The sequence below is a fragment of the Bactrocera tryoni genome, chromosome 5 (assembly GCF_016617805.1).
Source record: "Bactrocera tryoni isolate S06 chromosome 5, CSIRO_BtryS06_freeze2, whole genome shotgun sequence".
Taxonomy (NCBI): Eukaryota; Metazoa; Arthropoda; class Insecta; order Diptera; family Tephritidae; genus Bactrocera; species Bactrocera tryoni.
This window is the reverse complement of record NC_052503.1, coordinates 35,944,379-35,965,042: the sequence shown is the minus strand read 5'-3', so window position 1 is coordinate 35,965,042 and position 20,664 is coordinate 35,944,379. Positions and strand designations below refer to the sequence as shown.

Sequence of the window (20,664 nt, the reverse complement as noted above, 5' to 3'; positions counted from 1 at the left end):
GAAGTTGACAAAATAAATATTTCGCGTTTTATTTACAATTTGCAGGTACTTCTTTGTCACAATGTTTATAACGATAAACATGTCCTGCTAAGTCGATTTAGCCATGTTCGTCTGTATATATGAGTATATATGGGGTATTCCATACCAAATCGACCACTTTTGAACAGGACCCCTTTAGATTTTGCTGAAACTTATCCAACCTTTTCTACCCTTTGAAAAACATTTTTGAGAATTTATTCAAAATTTTTTGTCCAACTTCAAAAAAAGTTATGAATTTTTCAAAAAAACGCTTTTTTATTTTCAAATAGCCATAACTTTTGTAGAAATTGACTTTTGGGGACCTTTTTTTTTTGATTTTTGTTTTTGAATGAACTTTTCGAAAAATACACAAAAAAATTTAACACGATCAATTATATAAAATAATCGGTTTTTTTAAGTAAAATCGTCATTTTTTGGAAGTTTGCCATTTTTTGAAAGTTCGTCTTTTTTGTTTTTTTTTTCCTCAAAAAAAAATTCAATTAATATGTAGTATATATATAACTACTAATTTGCTAGAATCGTCACTATCGGATTAATATAACTTAAAGCGGTCATACAAACTGAATGATCAAAATAATGTCCTTGTGTGGAAAGTTGCTATGTACATATGTGCCAAAATATTCTCACCATTCATGTTACTCCCATCAACTTCGTGTGAAAATGCGGAATGGCATCATGGGCAAGCTCATAAGGTGTGTCCATGAGCGATGAGGTGAGTAAAGGGGTCAGATTTTGCAGGGGAAATTGAGGAGGTTATTACCGACGCACTATAGGGCTTAAGAGAACCGAGAAACCTTATCGGCTACTATTTAATGCGAAGTCGCTGGGTCCTCTCAAGCAGCTTAAGAGGGCCATAACTTATGGTTTTGATAGAGTAGCTAGAAAGTTCCTCCTTACGGATGCCAGGGTTACCAAGTTTTATTATAAATATTTTATACCAATTTTATCATTTTGAATAGCACATTTGCCAAATTCCTCACAAAAATAAAAGTTAGTCTTTTTAAATAAATAAATAAAGTACATTTGTTTATAAAAAACATACGCCGCAAATTTAAGAGGCTACAAAAGTGTTTCTTTTAACGAAGTTGTGAGCCAGTGCTGCCAAATTATTTCAAAAAGTGCTATAGCTTGTGAGATTCACTTGGAGAATCAAAGACTCATTTAGGTTCTTCCATATATTTGATATTTACTAAATATTAACTCGTCCACCTAAAAAAATATAGAGCAGACACTCACTTCACTGCAGAAAAAACTCGGCATTAGCAAAGAGCAAGTTCACTCACTACAATAGTAAAGGTACATATGCACACAAGAGTACGGAAAAATAAAAAAAACACATGGTCAGTAAGGCAGACAGCCTAATCAATTGCCGGTAAATGTATCGAGCGGGCAGCGCTCTACATGGCGTATACGTAATGTCTGTAGGAAATAAGCTTAACCAACCAATTGCCTATACAGAAGCGGCTGGATATTTCATAGCCTCGATTTTTTTTCAATTCAGTGTTTTTTGCTGCTCTCGAAAAAATATAAAAGATGCATATGTGTCAAAGCCAGCATAGACAGGAGAGTACGGGCTTGCACGAATCAGGTGTGGCTAAACCGAGGTGAAGCTGCTAATCAGCCTGCAAAAGCAGGATGTGCAAAATATTTTTTTTTTTGCTAAATTTAATTTTCTTAACGGCGTTCTATACTATTATATTGTTTGAATTTTCTTTTGTTGTAATTTTCAACGGAATTGTGGCGGCAGATTGCGCTATTTCGCCGATTTTAGCCGGCATGTGCTTTTGCCGGTTAATAATAATGTCAAACGAAGTCGATCGGCTCGTGTATGCTCGCTGATGACTGGTCAGAAAATACTCGGATACGAATATACGCGAATTGTAGTGGTAGCAGAAAAACATTAACTGTGTGTGTGTGGGTGAATGTGTGTTTGAATGGGCTGCCCTGTAAGAAAAGTCTGAGCTTTAAATGCATTTGACTAAATATGCAATAATTTTGATAATGACAGCACCCAAGACATTGATTTAGTTCATAGCAGCTAATTAGCAGGAGTTAGTGAATACTGAAGCGCCACATTTGGATGGACTACAAATAAACCAAAACATTCCTACAATTGTACATACATACATGTATTATGTAGGCGTGTCACCATGTATATACATATGTATGTCTACGATTTCAGCGCTGATTCATACACAGTGTAGTCAGGTTGCTGACGCCGCCAACGTCTCAACGCCGCCTTCGCTGCAACTCTTATCCTCGGCATCAGGGTTTTCTTATTGTCAATACCATGACGACGACGACGGCAACGAAACGGTGGCGATATCAACGACGATGACAAAGACGTTGCCGATACCAGCGACGCTAAAGCTAACGCCACCGACTCCGACTCATACAGCTGAAACGATTGACGAAAACCACGGACCACGACAACTAGTCTCGATGAGGAGGATGAGCTTAACGAACTGTGAGCAGATGAGGCGACAACAATAAAGTGTATGTTGTTGTCTGTATCGTTGTTAGTGCTGCCACTACAAGAGAGCGCACCAGCAGCCGTTCTGGCACTGAATCTCAATCTCTATTTGATTAGGATGCCATTGACGGTGACCCGCCTTTGGGTCTATTGAGACGAGATGCAATTAAACACAAGTAGAGTACAAACGTTGCTGCCACTTCTTCAATGTTCAGCATTTTCGTTTCAATTTCGCAGCTACCCGCTTGGCAGCCGAGATGTGCGATATGCCAGACACACCACGTTCTCTAATTTTAGACAATGTAATTATAACAAAAAACGCAACAGCAACACCAACAGCATCAGCATCAACATTGATAAAGAAACTAAAACAAAAAACGGCGGTGTGCGGCAAATGCACCAACAACGATAACAACAACAACAACAATAACATTAACAAAAACAATAACATTAACAAAAACAAACACAATCAAATCGGTAGCAACAAAAATAAGCAGCCGACAGAGATATTGTATACGCGAGCATGCTCGTAAAACGATCAGCGATCAACGATCGAGTCGCTCGACCGAATACGAGCGCCGAGTTGAGTGAAGCAAAGTGAAGTGCCGCAGACAGCAGCCGACTACACACACACACACACAAGCATACATACTATGTATACAGTATGTACGCATGTAAATATGATGGCAACAGCTGCTATTGTTGCTGTGTTGGTGGCGGCGGTGACTGTGCCGCTGTCGCTGTCGCTGACGAGCGCCAAGTCGAGGAAAATTCAAAAGATTTTCATGCGCGAGCAACGCATTCGCCTGCCAGCATTAAGAATAATTATGTCTGTCTGTATGTGTGTGGGTGTATATGTGCGTACAAATGTGTTTATATTATATTTGATACATGCGATTGTGTACATTCAGCCTCACATATCGCACGCACTCACATTTAAGGCCATACATATGTACATGCATACACACACATATATATTAATTTATGCACATGCTATGTAAATTATACATATATATGTACATATCTACACATAACTACAAATATATGATATATATGTATATATATATATGTATATATGTATGCTTGTATATAGCGGCGTTCTTATATTTAGCGCTCATGCCGCCGCCACCACGGGCACTTGGGCGTGCGGCTCTTACACGTATGTACATATGTTTGTATGTATGTATGTACGTTATTCAAACAAACAAATATATCGCGTTGCTCATAGCATTTCACACGCATTCTCTCGCCTTATCGAGCGGCATATCACTAGAGCCCCCTTTAAATATTGCCATGCATGTTTGTTTGTGTATGCATGTATGCAAATGCTGTTCTGTTGGTGTGTGTGTGTGTGTGTGTGACTTTGTGATCGTGTTCGTTGGATGCACACCCACAATTCGAATTTGAAAATTCTGAAATACACGCGTTTTCCTTTGCGAATCGGTGAGTAATTTCATTTGGCAGGTAAATTCTTAGCGTATTTCGAATTAATTTTTATGCAATTTTGATGATTATAATATAAATAAAATAATCATAAAATAAGAGCGTACTCTCTAGTAGCTGTCTCAGTTAATTTCGTCGGTAATTGCTGGCGCATGTTAGTAAGATTGTTTACAAAATGGATGTGTGAGTTTTGCGTTCATTTTCTTTGACTTTCTTGAAGGTTTAATTTTGCTGCGCGACGGACGACTTAAAAAAACAAAAAAGAAAACAAGAAAGAACGTTAACTTCGGTTGCACCGAAGCTAAATACCCTTCACAGGTGCATTTCTGTTAGTAACTATGTGTTCAGTTTGTATGGCAGCTATATGCTATAGTTAACCGATCTAAACAATTTCTTCGAAAATTACATTGTTGCCTTAGGAAGTAACATATACCAAATTTCGTGAATATATCTTGACAAATGTGAAAGTTTTCCATACAAGAACTTGATTCCGATCGTTCGGTTTGTATGGCAGTTATATGCTATAGTTAACCGAACTGAACAATTTCTTTGGAGGTTACAATTTTGCCTGAGAAAATAACCTGTGCCAACTTTTGTGAAAATACCTTGCGAAATGTGAAAGTTTTCCATATAAGAACTTGATTCCGATCGTTCGGTTTGTATGGCAGCTATATGTTATAGTGGCCCGACATCGGCCGTTTCGACAAATGAGCAGCTTCCTGAAAAGAAAATGATATTTGCAAAATTTCAAAACGATATCTTAAAAACTGAGTGACTAGTTCGTATATATACAGACAGACGGACAGACGGACATGGCTAAATCGACTCAGCTCGACTGATCTCTTATATATACTTTATAGGGTCTCCGACGCTTACTTTTGGGTGTTGCAAACTACGTGGCAAACTTAATGTACCCTGTTCAGAGTATAAAAACAGATGAATATTTTATTTTTTTACTTTTTTTTAATCAGATGAATAGAAGTTTGTTCATGTAGATTTGGAATTTAGTGAGACTAAAAAAAACAAATATTTTTATTCGATTGTTACTCTGAAAAATTTCTCCAAATATGAGCTCTTAATTGTAACGGTAAGATCCTCCGCCTTATAGCTTTCTATTTCCAACTTGTTTCATGGATTTTGTTGTTAACTGCTTTACAAAAAGATCTCTTACAATTTTTTCGCAAAGGAAGCGTTTAACCGGTTACATGGGTTTATGGGTTTTAAAAAAATTGAAGTTTTTATTGTCTTATTAAATTCTATTGTCCTAAATTTGTAAGTTGACCCGATTAATAGTTTCGGAGATACAGCCTTGAGAATTTGCGCGCCGTTTTTAAACGCATTTTTCTCGAAACTGTGTTGAGAACTACTCAACCGTTCGTCATAATATTTTACACAGGTCTTTGAGATACAATTCTTAAAGACTTGGACGAAGGATTTTTTTCTATTACAACTCAAAAAAAAAATGTCGTCACAATAGCCGAATTTAAATTTTTTTTTTTCATAAATGTCAACATTTTTTTGGTTAATAGTGTATGTTTGCAACAATAAAAGATTCTAATAAAACATTAAATTTTTACATGAAAAAAAAATGTTGCAAAAATGCTCTTTTTACCCGAGGAAACCCAGGTTACCCCTAAAAAGTTACTAACGGTTAAAGTTTGTTTATTTTAGGCTAAATTTTTTCTCTCTTATGTAGTTTGTACACATTCACTTGAACTTGCCTAACTCAAATCACAATTATTCACAAAAAAACTTCGAGTTAGAGAGACTTTGAGTCATAGAAGTTTTCATTATAACATAACATTTTTCGAAAAGCTCTAAAATATAGATTTACAGCTATACACTGTGTGCTTTATTTACTTCGCATAAAATTTGTTACTTATGTAAATAACACATGTATTCTGTAGGTTTTGGCTTAGCATATCTTTGTGTATAAAAATCACGTGTCGCGTTGTTTGTCCACGATGGACTCCTAAACTACTGAACCGATTTTAAATTTGTTTGCACACCGTGTGCAATTTGAACCAACTTGAGATATAGGATAGTTTACATCTCAATTTATAATCGCAATATTACATTATTGTTAATTATTTTTATATTGTTTGTCTCGTATTTGACAGTCACAATTATCTGTTAGCTCAAAAAGATTCTAACAGATGACGATAATTATTGATTAGATTAGTAAGTATTCAACAGATGGCGCTATGTTAACAATACAAATATTTTTTTCAGTGAAAAGGGATTCTAAACTGTTAAGTGCTTTGCAGTGATCTTTAGTTGAATTAATATTCCTATTTAAATATGAATTTAAAATTGCAAAGTAATAGCATTTTTGCATGGCGTTTGAATAATTTCTTATTCAGAATACTTATCACTTTCCATGGCCTGTTAGAAATCCGGCTGAGCAAATCTCATTATCCACCTCAATATAAACTGTAATAATAACATTTGAAAGGATAAATGCGCGCGGCGACTTCTACGTGAGCAGCTGTTTACAAACTGGGATTTCTCCGAAAAATGTTACTTAGAGAATATGTAACCTGGCAATTTAAAAGTTCGTTTTATGGAAGGAAATTTGATTTCTATTGCCAATTCAAGAGCTCGACTTAGGAAGAACTTCGAGTTAGGGTAGTTTGAGTTATGGAAGTTCAACTGTATAAGTATATACAGCTAAGTTAATGCAAATAGTAGTGCTGGTGGGATACAACCATAAAAAATTCATGTTATGAATACAGAGTTTCGAGCTTGATTTTTTGTTAATTTTTATATATCGCGTAAGCACAATTTTTTTTTCACATTTTCCTATACGATTATTCAATTTACCATTACATTTTATACCACTTCAAATCATGTGGAGCTGTATCTCACTGCTTCCTAACTCTTGACAAGTCAGAATATGTGAAACAAGATCTTTAAATATACGAAATTATAGCTCTACTATTTTCATGAAGACAGCTGCATGTGTCTACTTTTACTTAAGTCGAAACATTAGCTGCATTATACAAAAGAAACGTTACTTTTATTTTTAGAAACTCCATTTAAAATATTTTTTATTGAAAATCGGTACACTTAAATGATTAACCAGTGGATTCTGGAACTTTGGGGTATGGTTTAAAAATGAAGGACTTCTAGTACGCTTAAAGCAAGTTTTCAAATACTTTTGCGTAGCGCGTTCGATTTATGAAGTTCGCCAATTCAAGAGTTCGAGTTAAGACTGATCATAATTGATCGTTTAAATTATGCATACAAAACTCTTTCATGTGAAGAGATATCCTCATGAAATTTGACATGTATTATTATCCAAAGTATCGCTACAATCTCCGAAAATATTTTTTGTATCGGACCATTTTATCATTTAGCTGTCATACAAACTGAAGGATCGAAACCCAGAGCTTGTATGAAAACCCTGAAAATCCTCACATATGACGAGATATCATCACGAAATTTGACAAGCATTATTATCCAAGCAATCGCTACAATTTTCGACAATGTTTTTCAGATCGGACCACTGTAGCATGCCTGCCTGCCAAACAAACTGAAGGATCGAAACCCAGAGCTTGTATGAAAACCCTTTTAATTTGACGAGATATTATCACGAAAATTGACATGTATTATTATCCAAGCAATCGGAACAAATCGGAACAATGTAGCATATAGCTGTCTTGCAAACTGGCCAAGCAAAATCAGAATAACGATTATTTTATACGCTTTTATGCTATGAAAAAAGCACTTGTGAGGGTATTATAGCTGCAGTGCAGCCGAACTGAATATTTTTTCTTGTTGTTTATTTTTTTAGAATATAAATAATCAAGAAAATACTATAGGTCATTCAGCCTTCCAAGTTAGTGGTTACTAATAAACTATACAAGTACAGTAACATATGTATATGCTTAAAATAAATATATCCTAAATGCAAACAACGGTATCATAAAAAAACATCGAAATTGTGTTTTTTATGGCTTACGATTCCCTACATTATATTACTCGAACATATGTACCATATGTAGCATAAAATTTTCAGCTGCCGCTGTCAAATATAACCAATATGTAACCAATTATAACCAATATGTAACCAATGTATAACCAATATAACCAATGTATAACCAATATATAACCATTTTATAACCAAAACTCAAATTTTGTTTCAGTATTAGATTCTCCTATTATATCGTTTTGCCTTCGTCTGTCAACTTATGAAAAGTGGTGTTACGTTATTTTGCATTTTAGATGACAATATGTGAGTATTTTTACCAAGAAAAATTATTTGTAAAATCGTAAATATTACAATTAACTGAATTTCGAACTTATGCTGGCAAGGTGACAATGAAAGAAAAAGAGCTGTTCATATATTTGTGTGAAATTTTACAAAAATAAATTTTACGAATACCGGAATACCCGAACCTACAAAGTTACCTTCTAGAGCGCTATGAAAGACAATAAAGGAAATGCTCCTGATGATTCAAGGCATCGATTGAATTAGTATTTATTAAGTGGATGCTCTAAATTTAAAAAAAATTTAACTGATTAAATTAAGAAACCAGCAATAGTCTCTATATATTTTCTCTACCCACTACGTGGGTACTCTGCTGTTTCGACAAAAGAAAAAAATCCAAAAACACAGTTCTCTAGTTAAAAATAGCGTATAAGTATGGACACCTGATTTGGGTGGGTTTTATAATATAAAACTGTTCTATGCTTTTGTGCAGTTATTATCTCTGTGCAATTACATACGTCAGTTCATACGATTCATGCTATTGTTGTGTTTGTTCTATTCGTCAATATAAATCTGAACTTGGTTGGCATTTGATAAAGTTCTTGAGACTGTCAAAGCCATATTTTAACTGTCCGGCGGCAAATCACATTGTTGATAAATATAATTTCTTGTTAAGATGTATTTAGCCAATTAAAGTATGGTTCAGTATGATAATTGTTGCATACAATTGTAAGAAATTTGTTTTCGAAAAAATATTTAACGATATTTATTTATCAAATTTGTATGAAAACTGCTACGATTTCATACTGATTGTTTGATCGCGTACAATATTGTTCCAATCTATTTTGTAGGGCTGTAATACACAAAAAAAAATTGAATTTTTCAAGTCAAACACTGCTTTATATACCGCGAATGTAATTTTGTTTTTATCCACAACAGCCATTTGTTATTTCATTAAACATTTTCAAACGTTTCGTTTTCAAAAACGCACAGTTCATTCCCAAACAACACCAGATTATACACGCACGTCCATGTTGTATACACTTTATTTGTTTCACTTAGCTTTCGAAAACACTGAAAATGCATTTTTTGACTTTTCGATTTTTTGACTTTTTTTTTTTTGATTTTTTCGTTCACACTTTCTTTTGAGTTAACACAGTCTCTTAGCGACCTGCCGACTGTCTATCGTCAGCGAGCTGCCCCAATTTTGCCGCTACAGTTCACAATTTCCCAATTTCACGTCTCTTTGCTCGCTAAAATAAAAAATACCCACACACACACATGTATACACACGCGCACACACATAAATACATACGTATGCTTGTTTTTATTTTTATACATGGATTTTTCTTTGCCGATTTTCACATTGGTTCACCATTGTACATATATGCTTTGCGTACGTACAACTGTAAAACATTTACGACGTCTCGTAGGTCTGCGGGCACGGCCGTGCAGCTGCTAAGGTATCGTCGCAACGGTTGTGTGTGCGACGCGTTTTCAATTTTCGCATTTTCTGTGGTCAACATGGACAGAACCAAATCGAGCTTTCGCTCGTAAGTAGTTCTGCTCGAGTTCGAGCTGGCTGATCCGTTTCGTGGAAAAATTGTTCAGTAACAAAAACAAATCCAGTACCGACGGTATATTCGATTTTCACAACAAACAAAATCACTTAGCAACTTACAATAAGTTATCGTGCTTTATTGCAGTGTTGCCACAATTTCAAATTTTTCAAACAACATATTTTCGAAACCAATTTTTTTTTTTTGATTTTTAGGTGTCTACTTATTTCCAATTGCTTACTTTTCAAATTCGAATTTCACTTGTGATATTCAAAAACGATTTCGTATGCCATAAGCGCTATTTCATGATTCACCTTGTTGGGTATATTTTTTTTTTTTTCTTAGAACTAAATACACTATTATTTAATATTCTTGTTGATTCACTTTCAGCCGATGAATAATATTTCACAACAACATTTTTATATTTTTTCCAAGCTTATTCAGCGGCATTTTTCAATTTTGTGTAATTTCCGTGCGTTATTTCATCAAAAAATGTATTGAAACACCGGAGAGTTTTTGAATTCACGAATTCACTCGTTAACTTGTGTTTGTATTGGGTGTAGGTGGTGTTAAATATGTGTTGTTGTCGGGCACTGAGCACTGAAATGTTTGAATGCAACGCAGCCACACGCTTACATATAGAGCTAGATGAATATTAATTTCAAACAACCTCAATAAAGTTTATCAAAAGACAGATGCGGAACTGGGAACTGCGATTTCCGACATTAGATGTGAACTCAACGATTATTAAACTATCACTAAACCAGCTGCTTATTCGCATCCGTCGCATTGCCGCATTGCCGTCTGCGTTCGGAGGCTCGCGCACTCGGCTGTTAACAGCGCTGCGTTCGGCACGCTTGTCAGCATGTTAAATATCTATGCATGCGCTATGCGCGCTGACAGTTGCGCCAACAGCAAACGTTAACGTACGCGCTGTCGAGCATGTTTGATGTTCGCGCTGCCGAAACACCGATGTACTTAACAAATGTTATTTAAACAGCTGCTAATTAGACAGTTTGCTAATAACTTTAAAAACAGAGTATGTTACTACACAGAGAAGGCGCAAATGTTAGCTGTTCTAAAATGCCTATTATTTTGAGGGTGATCCAAGTAGTGATCACGGGTAAACCGATATTTTCGAGCCAGGTCAAGTTGAGATCACGGGTGATCCGATATTTTCGTGCTAGACCTTGGAGCAAAGCATCACGCGTGTCATTCGTCAGTTATCAGTCGGTCGAAACGCTCGAATGAGTCACGGAAAATTGGTTTCAACGGCTGCACCATCTGAGACGTAGCCGCGGCCAACATTTGAAAGAGATAATCTTCAAAAAATAAATGCCAAAAAATTTTCCTTTGAATGATAATAAACATAGTTTAGTTGGAACCAAAGGTCGTCCACATCCAAATCGTTCAATTCAGACATGAAATATTCATTAATGGCACTATAGCGTTCCTGCATTGCATTTTACTAATGATTCTTTCTGTTCATGGAAAATATCAAATAGTGACATTTTGTGGATGTCACTGTTCAGATGTTCAAAAAATATTTATGGATTATTATAGTGTGTTTTGTACTCATTCAACGAACTTGCGACCATCAACGTTTAACTTGTATTCAGCGGATGGACTCCAAAGCAGCAATAGCGTCTTCGGTGCACACCGTATGGCGTTTCCGAGGACGCCCATTATTCACTAGAGAAACCGATCCATGATCCGGAGTAAATATGTTCAGCTGTCAAAGAGACTATCTCCGGAAAAAAGTATTGCCTCATTGAAAACAATAATAGTTCAAATGAAAAGTTCGCTACCTGACACATACATACTTCTACTAGAAGATTTTTAGTTGGCCCCAACCCTAAAAAGGCGCGTGCATCAATTTGATCATCGAATCATTAGTTTGTGACTAATAACATTTTGAGTGAAGCAACTATTATTGATAAAATCTTGTTTTTTGAAGAGAGAAAGTATAGCAAAAACTTGGCTTGATGATTTCCGGACACTGTCCCAGGAAAATCAACTATCGATGATTGGTATGCTAAGATTAGACGTGGTGAAACGAGCACCGATAACGGTTTTTACCGACGAAAACATCAAAAGAATCCACACATCATAATTTTGGATGACCGTAAAGTGAAGTTATTCGAGATAGCAGGCACTCTAAAGCTATCAACTAAACGTGGACATCTTATCCTTCACGAATATTTGGGTAACAGAATGCTCTAAGCAAAGTGGGTGCCGCGCGAGCTCTCTTTGGATCAAACGTAACGACGGGTTGATGATTCAGAGCAGTGTTCAAGCGTGATAAACCCGAGTTTTTGCGTCGATGTGTGACAATGGATAAAATATGGCACCATCATTTAACTCCGAAGTCATATCAACTGTTATTCGATTGGACTGTACACGATGAACCCGCCCCAAAGCGTGGAAAAATGCAACAGTCGGCTTTACAAGATTTTGACGTCTGTATTTTAGGATGCACATGGAATACTTCTTATTGACTATCTTGAAAAAAGGAAGTACCACCAACAGCGTCTATTACAAAGCGTTATTGGACCGTTATTATTCATCATTCGTCTGGAATGGGGCTTAGATTTGCTTCCGCATCCACTGTATTTTACAGATCTAACTCCCAACGACTATTGTCTGTCCTCGGATCTCAAAAGAATGCTCGCTGGGTAGAAATTGACTTCGAATGAAGAGATGATCGTCGAAACAGAGACCTGTTTTGAAGCAAAGGACAATTCTTACTACAAAAATGATATCGAATATTTAGAGGTTCGCTGTAATCAGTGTATCAGTGTATAGCAAGCAATTACTATGTAGAATATACATAAATAGAAATTTTGCCAAAAAATGTCTGTTACTATTGTAGGCCGGGGACTTTTCAATTGATCTATTACGTCTAAACCAAACACCCGTTACAATATTCAACAGCGATCGTTAATTAAAGCATTGCTAACATTAATTATAATTAGATTTACTAACATCATTAACATTCTCTGCCAACAGTATTCGTTTTTATGTTCTTTCGTCTGTAGACGTTCGGCAGGCGCCACACGCAACATGTTGGTTTGGCAACTTGCGCCACGCAACTTGTTGTGTTTACACTTTACAACCAAAGTACTTTTAAATGCAATGCTAACGCCACACAAGTTAATCACTTTATCGCTTCTGTGTGTGCTTGTGCAGAATGCGGCACTTCCGTTGCTACGGCAAAGGGCACTGGATTCGTGCAAGGCGACGATGCACCTTCTGTTGTTGCTGGTTATAAGAAAGTCATCGCGCGAGCCATTACGAAGGTAGACGAATATATGTTACATCTCTAATAAACATGAAAGTGCTACGTTCGGGTGTAATCAAGCATTTTATACTCTCGCAAGGATCAAAGCCGAGAAACAAATTTCAAAAATGTTACAAATTCAGCATTCTTCATGATCCCTAAGTTTCATTAATATACCTGATATGAAAATTGTTATATTAGGCATATAGGGGTTAGGGCAAGTAAGGAACCGAGTTTTTCCATTTTTGACAACACGACATACATGCATTGCTTCCAGTAACAGGTACTCTCTGAACTGCATTAAGGTAACTCACAGATTGACCGATATTTTCGATGCAATGTCAGCCATGGGTACTGAGATCCCCATATTCGGTATCTGGGAACTTGATGTTTCGATTTCGACTGTTTTGGACATGAGATTACATGCCTTAAATACACTTGTTAAGCAAAGTTATATTTGGATAATTTTAACGATTAAAATTGTGATATATGGAAAATAGGCGGAGATATAGGATAAATATGGGCAGTGGCACGCTCATTATCCAATTTTGCCCCCCGCTTCCATGAAGCGTTTTTCTATCTTGGGTGTAAGATTTTATGTACTAACTCATTTACTTATTATCGCACTTTTGGTAGTTTCATCATAACCGTTATGTGATGAGTGGGCGTGGTTATCGTCTGATTTAAACGATTTTCACAGTAAATAAAAAGTTTTCTAAGAAGTTCCTTTTATCAAGTTAGGCTGAAATAGGTTAAATAGTTACCGAGATATGCTCATTAAACCAAGTGTTCCAGGACCTGAGGTGCTCCGCTAGAGTCCATTGCTTCCAACAAACGTTAAAGCAACTGAATGGTCCCCGGCAGCTCAGGGAAACTGTGTTTCCAACTGTCTTCGAATGGTCCAGTTTGGCTGTCAAGTTATTGCCTTCTTGCTTAGCCGAACGAAATGAGACATAGTATCGGCGCTACGGATAGTCCTAATTGCCGCTTGACTATTCTCAATAAGGTTATGGCCTTACTGGTTAGAGCAGAAGCCAACTTGGCATATTCTGATATGCCCACAAGTTCGGTCTGAACTGCTGAATTGTAGTCATTTAGTTTGAGGTTACGTTCTGTGTATGGAATACTACGGAAGAAGTCCGCTCCTCTTCCTATTTCACACTTTAATCCGTCGGTGAATATGTAGATTTCGCTGTTGGAACTGTCGATCATAGAAATGTTGATACATTATTTTCTACTGGCGAATGAAAACGTTGTGTTTAATACCTCATGGATCTATTTTTCGCGGTGGCATTGTCCATGTAGCCCTATTAAAATCTTCCAGTATGATATCATACCCGTAGTGATGCTGAGGCTGGTTCTAATAGCTTAAAATTGTGAGTCGGCTGTCCATAAGCATTGCTTCATAACCTCCGGAGCCTTTGCTGACTTAGTTTTCATTGCGCCTTAATTCCCAGAAAGCAAGCTCGTTGCACTTGTTTCAGAGGTTTAATGCGGCACTTTTTCGGTACCATACCAGTATGTGCCGGTTGACACTTGTGTAGAACCAATAAACCACGCGAGTCGAAAATCTCACTTTGGGGTAATGGTTCTTTTGCAGAAGTTTCAAATTCGAAAGGCTTTGGAAACTCTTCTCTCCAGCTTAGTTTTTTATCTAGGAAAACTCAAAGATATTTGACAGAGATCGAGAATTGTTTATTAGTTTACTTAGCGAATATACACACACATGTATATAAAACATTAATATATAATATTGAAAATTCATTTGGAAGATTTGACTGGAATAAACGAAACTCGTAAGTAATGGTGACAGCAGAAAAGTCAAATGCTTATCGCGTGAAGGGAATGTGACAACGAGTAGATGTTCACATACATAGCCACAAATGTACATGCGTCCGCACATGAGCATGTAATGAGCTCTACGGCAAGTTCCATTTGCATGTGCGTGTGTGTGTGTGTGTGTGTAGAATGCAGACAAAGCGGCGAATGTCGCGAGCGTCAAATGCTGACTGATGAGAACGGCTGTCCGTCCGTCGAATGGCAGCCGAAAAGTGCACACTAATCGTAGATAATTAAAATTAAATTAGTGTGTGCAGAGGCAACAATAATGCGACGCTAAAAACAAACATCACCAAGCCGGGCCGCACACACACGCACGCACCCGTGTAAACACAACGCCACCATATGCTGCTGCTGTTGTTGTTACCGATTATTTAAAACATTTCATACGCAATGTTGTTTTTATTGGTAGTTACACTTTGTTATTGTTGCGCGCTGGTTGACTGGCCTGTTTGTTGGCTGTTGGTTGTTTTCATTGTCAATAGTGCAACCAACTGTCGTCAACTCACCGAAGCACAGAGAGTCTTCGCTGCCCGCAAGACCGATGACAATGACAAAGATGTCGAGATGTCGACAAGATTTCAATGTTTTTGTTGTGCGGCGTCGGCTTTATTGTGTACCAAGCTGCTTCTGGTGTCGCTGCACTTCCGACTGAGCGTTGGAGTGTGGCTCGGACGCTGGCTCTCATATAAGAAATGCGGAAATTAGGAGTTTATGGCGCAAAACCAAGTTCATCGTGGCACACAATTTCATCGAGTTTAAGCGGAAAGCGACTCATTGAGTTTGGAAAATGTTTAATGACTTGCGAAGTTCAATACTTTCAAGATTTCTAGGTAAACGCATGTTTCAGTGCTGTGTAATCTCTAGACTTAAACAAGGTTTCTAGAACTCCGCTCTTCAAGTCTCAGATGGCTTAGACTTTGGTTGATATGCCATTAGATGACCTTGATGATAACCTTTGATTTCTTCAAGACTTGTTTTGTTAATTTCATCAATACACATATGATGGAAGTGCCTATGGAATTTCGTATACATCCAATTATATCCATATCAATAACTAAAATACTGTTAATTGCCTGATTACTCCTGTTTTTAGAAATCGATCGTAGATACGTACAAAAATTTAGATCTTCAGATTTTTCGGTCTTCGTCGTGGTCCATTGTAATATTTGGATAAAATTTTAAACAATTTTATGAAATAATGTTATTTCAATTTATATTAACAGATGTCATTGCTCTATCGGCGTTCGTCCTGCAAGGTTGAGCATCTTACTGGCCACCTGCTGCAGAAGCCGTATGGAGGTAGATGAGATGGAAATATCGCAACACTTCCTTCTTGAGTGTTTCGCATTTGCGAGATCAAGGCTTACACCCAGTCGCAGTAACCTCATTGATCAAATTAGACTACGAACTATCTTTCCGCCCACCTTATTATACAGACTGCTCGTACAACCTCTTTTTGTTTCCGTACTTCAAAAAGTCCAACACGGCAGTCTTAGCCGCCACAGAACCTACTTTGTAGAGCTGCATGCAAATTTATTTTCAGACCGGTTATACTATTATTATAGGATTATAAACCAAATTGAAGTATACTGTTTTTTGGGTTTTTGGATTTGATTTTGGCTTCTTTAAAGCAGAAAAGTCTTCCACACGGCCAAACAAACTTTTTCTGTGTGGAACAACAACAGACTGATGGGACCTTACCAGTGTTGCTTCACGCCTGGAAAATCAACAACTTGCCAGATATTCACCACGCACTAACTCTTGGAAAATATACGTGAAAAGAGAATCGACACGTACCACCTCTTCGTCGATTTAAAAGCTGCTTTTGATAGCACGAAAAGGAGCTGCCTTTATGCCGCGATGTCCGTATTTGGTATTCCCGCAAAACTAATACGGCTGCGTAAACTGACGTTCATCAATATCAAAGACTCTGTCAGGATCGGGAAGGAGCTCTCCGAACCGTTCAATACCAAACGAGGTATCATACAAGGCGACTACCTGTCGTGCGACTTCGTCGATCTGCACTTGGAGAAAATAATTCGAGCTGCAGAGCTGAATAGAGAAGTTACAATCTACTTTCAAGAAGAATATACAATGACTGGCAGACGCCGATGACATCGATATCATTGTGCATAAGCGCAGTTTTCAAAAAAAAGTTTTTCGGAAGATTTGTTTGCTTTTGCGCATTGGAAACGACAGATACCGCAGTCGATGGAACGATGAGCTGTACGATATATTCTACACATTGACATAGTTCAGCGAATTAAGAGACAATGGCTAAGCTGGCTAAGTCATGTTGTCCGGATGGTTGAGAACATTCTAGCTGTGAGAGTATTCGACGCAGTACCCGTGGGGGAAGTAGAGAAAGAGGAAGGTCTTAGCTCCAGTGGAAATCCAAATGGAGAAATACCTGGCCACACTTGGAATTTGAAATTGGCGCTAAACAGAGAAAACAAGAACGATGTCTTCGCCCATAAAGAAGAATAAGAAAACTGCAGACTAACAATGCGAGGACAGTTCCGGCAAGCCTGGGGCACTCTCTCAAACGATTACAAATACATATTTATGTTTGTATTTTTAATCTCGCCAAACCGAATAATTCATTGTTGCCTCAATTTGCTCGTTTTCCGCCTGACGATCATATTATATTAATATTTAGCTATTTGCTGTTTGTATTTGTGTAAGTGAAACATATATGTGTGTGTGCATGCGCGTGAATAAATACAGGCGTGTACGTAAGTCGGCTGCGGTTGCGGCTGCGCATGCGTGCTGTGTTGTCTTAGGCATGACTGTGTGTGTGTGTGTGGGTGTGCGAGTGTGAAATTTCGTGGTGATGATGCGTTGACGTTGCGGTTGGCAGCTGCTGTCAGCAAGTGCCAACAGTAACCACAAACGCTGACGTACACACACACACACACACACGATCATCTCAAAACAATATATTTTTCACACATGCCTTTGTGTGTTCGTTTGCGTTCAAGGAAGTGAATAGCTGACAAAAAAGAAAAACAACACATGTGTGTTTATATGTATGCCTGCATACTGTATTGACTGTGTTGAATGCTGCTGCACGAGGAAGTAAGAAAACGAAAGGAATTTCCGATTCTTATTCTTCGGATGAGCTGCAGCTTTCCAAATATCCAATATTTAGCTAGCGTTTTCTTGATCCGTACAACAGACGCAACTTTGCTAGTAACGCAGCTGCTACAACCTAACTTACATACATGTATGTGTGTTGCTATACCGCGCCATTGTCGCCACATACTCGTATGTGCATAATTGTAATGAGGGTTGTGCGCTTTTTCAAGCACTTTGTACCATCAGTTGACTGCATTTTCACCTGCTACCAACTGTAGCTACCGAAATTTGTCAAAATTTCAGCTTAATTTCTGCTTACTTCGTCGCACATTGTTTTATTTCGTTTTCATGCCACCGCTTGCATGGTAAATTACAGAGTAGCGCAGGGCACGCAACCAAAATAAACCACCTGTGTGCACAAACACCACCGGCACCGCCGTGAGTTCAGCGGCAGTGACGTAGGCATTATTGCTATCAGCTTCGTCACCGCCCCGATTGCCGCTCTGGCCATTGTCAGCGCCACTGACTACCCGAGCCAAAGCGCCGCAGTTTGGCCGCGGCCACGATGGTAATATCGTTTAGCGGCTTTTGGAAGTGAAAAGTAACCTTCAAGTCGCGTCGTTGCAGACATTGTGCCGCACATGTGATCACTTTAACAGGAGACAGTGCTGCCACCTCATTTGAAATGGAGAGTTTAATGCTGTTTGCAATAGTATTTGTCTTGGACAATAACCCGTGCCATATATTGTGAAGATAACTTTAAAGATAAAATAATTTTTCCAACAAGGACTTTAGTTTGATCAGTTTGTATGATGGCTATACGCTATAGTGATCCGATCTGAACAATTTTTTCGAAGATTACACAATTACTTAGCACATATGTACGTGCCCGCAGACGTGGCCAGAAGGTGTATGACTGCGAAAGTTGTTTTTAGACACGGAGAATCTGGATTCCCAAAAGTACACGTGTCTGAACACTCGAAAATCCTTACACACTTTGACTTCATACTGGACCACTTTGATTATGGACTCGCCAAACTGAACTCTGGCGGCTCCTTCTCTGCCCATATACCGACGAGAGAGTTGTGGTTGGAAAGAAGCCGTTGGAGGTGAGGAGCAGTGAGCTTCTTTACGGATGGCTCAAAGCTTGTGGGAGGGTTGGTGGAGGAATTTACTGTCAGGAGTTATCTACTGTTAGAACTGCTATTAGTAGAATGGGACCGTGTCGGTTCTACTACTAGACAGCTGTGCTTTGCAGGAGCTTGATCAACGCTAGGAAACCATCGGTATATGAGTTATCGCAAAATCCTTTGGTCCAAGATCGATCGCAAGAGATCTAGTGAGCCCTTTGCGCTAAGTAAAGGTAGTCTCTCCCTAGTTATAGGGGTTTTAACAAACCAAGAAGAAGACGAGGTGCAAGCAATTCAACACTTCCTTTTTGACTGTCCCGCGTTTGGGAGGTCAAGTCTTAAGCACTTGGGAGCGCATATCTTCAGACATTCCACCGAACTGGCGGGAATGAAAATTAAGCGCCTGACAACTAAGTTTTTTTTTGTTTTATAAGTTCGAACACTGGAGTTCTTCTTTACTATACGATCTCTCTAGGTCAGCCATATAACCTATCCTAAACTAACCATTACCTTACGGAATAATCCATCCCGTATTTCTTAAAGATTCCTGATTAAATAAAAAAAGTGTTCTAAACAATTGACCTATAGCACTAGTAATTCTATAACCAAAACCGTCTACATAACTTTTTCATACGCTTTTGAGAGAGTGGCGACATTAGGCAATTTTGCGCAAGTTGGTAACCATATGGGAGATTGAAGTCATGAGAGCGGCTTCACGCGTGGGTGAGCCGCACTTGTCGGCAGACGTCAGTCCAATATGAAAACCGTCTAAGCCGCAAGAATTTCCAACAAGCTCACCAACTAAATGGCAACTTTGCGAACAATCAAATCTTATGCGAGAAAATGTAATCTTGCGCGGACGGACAGACAACTACTCCTCCGTATGAGACAAAACAATGGAGAGAGTTAAATGAACTGCTTTGCGTTTGAGCAAACACAAATATACATGACCAGCCACTGAAGTCGGCTAACTAGTTAGATATTATACAAACAGAGTTAAGTAGTGTAACAAACAGTCGGACGAAGAGTCTAAAACGAAAGACAAGCAGAATGAGAAGAATGCAACAAGTGCATTTCCTTTCTGGAAGTTACAATGCGGAAGATTACACTATTGTGCCACTCGGTTATTTGCCTCCAATTTTGACTTCTATATGCTACTCTTCTTCCTGTTTACATATATATACTCCGCAGCCGATTGTCTGCTGCTGGCTCTCCTACCCAATTCCTCAGCGCGCCATCTTGCCATTCGGTGTTTGTGACGCCTTTATCTGATCTTTTTGAAATTTCCATGTTCTGCATTTAATTTATGTTTGTGTACTACCGAGCCAAATAGGTTTGGACGAAGTGGAATTAACTCTGTGCCACTTCTGGCCTGCAATGCTTGGCCCGAACAGGTACAGAGGTACCGCGGCACAAACACCCCTACAAGCAGTCGCAGTCGCAGTCGCGGTTGCGCATTGTGGTATTTTCGATTTCGAATTTGAATTTTTTAACCATTATAATTACACACTTTAGTGACTTTAGCGAGTTGGTCGTCTGTGGCGAGGCAGGCGCATTTATCAACTTCCGAAAAGGGAAACGTTTCTCTTACAATTCTTCTTACAATT

At 38.1% G+C, this 20,664-nt stretch overlaps 1 protein-coding gene across 5 annotated transcripts in view; it reads right to left on the bottom strand.

The window, feature by feature from the left end:
- Positions 1-10,470, bottom strand: part of LOC120777987 (protein vein) — a 132,020-nt gene extending 121,550 nt beyond the window's left edge. For 3 of the 5 annotated variants that reach the window (XM_040109627.1, XM_040109630.1, XM_040109631.1), the window contains exon 1: positions 10,398-10,470. The gene's annotated coding sequence lies outside the window, so the exon portion shown is untranslated. Of the gene's footprint in view, positions 1-9,075; positions 9,149-9,968; positions 10,049-10,397 lie in introns of those variants that run through there. The other 2 variants (XM_040109628.1, XM_040109629.1) reach the window with 2 other exon arrangements.
- Between the last annotated feature and the right edge of the window lie 10,194 nt (positions 10,471-20,664).